Below are 2824 nucleotides of genomic sequence, written 5' to 3'. Positions count from 1 at the left end.
GGCAAACTTTCAATGTTCTCTGCTAATTGTAACATCTGTGTATCAACCATTCCATTCTTCACCAGTTTGGATTAAGTGGTTATTTTCTTCCCTGTGGATTCTGTTTTCTGTCCTATTTTTCCTGGTCTCTCAACAATTTTCTCTTTTTCCCTAGTCATAGCCTGGAAACTCTTAGCCAACAGCTGTCAGGCTTAGGTAGTTTTTCATGTCTCACAGATTACCATCTTTCACTGTCTGGTGTTAGTGTTCTTGAAAACCAGTCTTTGAGTATTTTGTCTCTGTGTGTAGGGGGATATCAGTCATGGCTGAAAACAGAAGTCCTAACATCTCCACATTTTATATACATGAGTCACAGTTGGAAAACCTTGCCCCACGACAAGGTTGTGGAGTCTTTTTTTTTTTTTTTTCTTTTTTGGCGGAACCGGGGATTGAACTCAGACCCTTGTGCTTGCAAGGCAATTGCTTATTCTACTGAGCTATCTCCCCGGCCCCTCTCAGTTTATTTCTGTATGGTTGGACTTTTCATATTTAGATCACTGATCCAGGTGGAGTTGATTCTTCTGTGGTATAAGGTCTGGGTGCAGTTTTGAAGCCATTTAGGTGTTTATTGCTTGCTCTTGCACCATTGGTTGTAGCTTTGCCCTACAACAATGACAGGAGGCAGCAGACATAAAGAGGATAGGTTTCTTTTACTTGCAGTTTAGGAAGTTCAAGGTTTTGATGCTGACAACAGCTTTGTTCCTGACTGTATCACATCATGGTAGTGGTCATATGTGTGAGAGCTTGTATCACAGAACAAGAAGTTAGAGGCACTGGTGTTTCACATGCCTTTCTACTTTTTTGTCTTTTTACTGTTATATAAGGAAAGCTATTGGTTTGTGTGTTGATTTCAGATACTCTGACCTTGTAATTGTTTTGTTGAGTTAGTTTCGTCATCCTTTTTCTGAGTTTTTATATCATCAGCAAATAGAAATAGGTTTTCGATTGTATTCCTCTTTTCTAATTGAAGATGATGTGCATTTTAATTGTCCTGATTTTAGTGGGAATATGTATAGTGTTTCACCATTTCCTGACTTCAGAACTGAGAGGGCTGAGGTGTAAGTATGCGTGTGTGTGTGCATGCATATGTGTAAATATAAACTTAGCAACATGGATATACATGCTTGCCAGTGAGTGACATATACATGTGTATCACATATACAGGTACATAGATGTCATATGTACTGGGCATATTAAAGTGTCAAAATACATGAATGTATGTATGTATGTATGTGTGTATGTATGTATTGATGTTATTGAAGTATCCAGTTTCTGCTTCCTTGAGTTCCTTCAAAAATCAGGTTTGCAAGGCCAGGAATCTAGCATAATACTAGAGTTCCTAGATAGCATGTACAAAGTACTAATTTAATCCTCAGTATAATGAAAAGGAAAGAAGAAAATAAAAAGGAAAAATCAGATATACATTTTTAATATTGTCAGACTTTTTCAAGTGCGTTTGGAAAATACAAATGTTTTCTTATCTATGTGATAGTGGTATGTTGTATTTTCGGCTTTCCACACATTAATCTATAGTCTTAGCTTCTATTTGGTCATTATGCATTCTATTTTTAGTCTAGTATTGGGTTCTATTTGCTAGTATTTTATTTGGGCTGCTTAAGTATTGGCATGTGATTTTCCATGATTTATTGGTCAGTCAGTTTTCTAAACCCTATAACACCACACCCCTCCAACAGCCCTGTCTTGGGGGGTCCCTTCACCCAGGTTCTTCCTTTCTGTGGATGAGTTTGTCAGCTCATTTCTGGCCTGCAGGTGGTCGCGCCTATTCTGGTCAAGGAAGCAGCTGTACCTTTGTTGTCTCAAGCACTCTTACATGGGTGGTACCACCATCCCCCTGCCTCCATCCTCTTCTTTCTCTGGATCTCATTCTCTATGCACACCCCTGACTCCCCACCAACTAAGGGGTATCGGGGGAGGTGTTTATTTAGGAGTTTCTTTGTGTATTTGTCCCTTTCCTCCCAAGTGACTAACACTGGGTGGCTCAAGGCTGCATGGGTGCCAACAGTGTTTCCTAGACCTCCCTTCCCACTGGATCAGGTCCTGTGGCATAGAGGAGTTAAAAATCAGACTTGTCCTTGTGTGCATCCTTCTTCATGTCTGGTGACTAGTCCCATTCCTTTTCTGGCCAGAAGACAGATGTGGGAGGCTGGGCTCATCTTTGGGACCTAAGTCAAACCAATGACCTTCTTCCTCCCCTCTCACTTTTCTTTTTGTTCTTCTTTGTCCTCTTCTCTCTCTTCCCCCTATTCTTCTCCCTTCTCCCCTCACCCCAAAGAGGACCAAAGCAGGAAGTAGGGCACCTGTCATTCCCTCTTCCATTACCTATAGACTCTTCCTCTGATAGATGCCTTCTCCCATAGAGTGGGGGGATATGAGCTTGTGCATCAGTCAGTATTTTACTAGAGAAACAGACATAACCCAAGATATACAAATGTATAAGAATTAACAAGATTGACGTATCATGGTCACTTACAGAGTTGGATTAAGAAGTGTACAGAGGGCATCTGGACACTGAAGCCTGAAGAATTCAGTCCAAGATCTGGAGTTTGCTGCAGTGTCCTGTGCAAGTCCATATCAGGAGGCCTATGGGTCTGTGATGGAAGGCTGAAGTCTATACCAGAAGGCTGAAGGATCTGCCAGAAGCTAAAGAATCTGCACTGGAAACAGGAGATGATGTCCAAGGTGAAGGTGAAAACTGAAGCTCTTCTGAAGAAACAAAAGATGATCCGTCCTTCTTCATTTCCCCTTACACCATCCAGGTAACAAC

The 2824-nt window shown here is 41.1% G+C and overlaps 1 long non-coding RNA gene across 1 annotated transcript in view; it reads left to right on the top strand.

The window, feature by feature from the left end:
- LOC111816390 overlaps positions 1-2671 on the top strand; it is a 6053-nt gene extending 3382 nt beyond the window's left edge. The window contains exon 3 of the long non-coding RNA XR_002820794.1: positions 2533-2671. This is a non-coding gene — a long non-coding RNA (uncharacterized LOC111816390). The remainder of the gene's footprint in view (positions 1-2532) is intronic.
- The last annotated feature ends 153 nt before the right edge of the window (positions 2672-2824 follow it).

This window comes from Octodon degus, unplaced genomic scaffold, assembly GCF_000260255.1.
Source record: "Octodon degus isolate 3935 unplaced genomic scaffold, OctDeg1.0 scaffold00031, whole genome shotgun sequence".
Taxonomy (NCBI): domain Eukaryota; kingdom Metazoa; phylum Chordata; class Mammalia; order Rodentia; family Octodontidae; genus Octodon; species Octodon degus.
The sequence above is the reverse complement of the archived record's forward strand: the minus strand, read 5'-3'. Positions and strand labels throughout refer to the sequence as shown.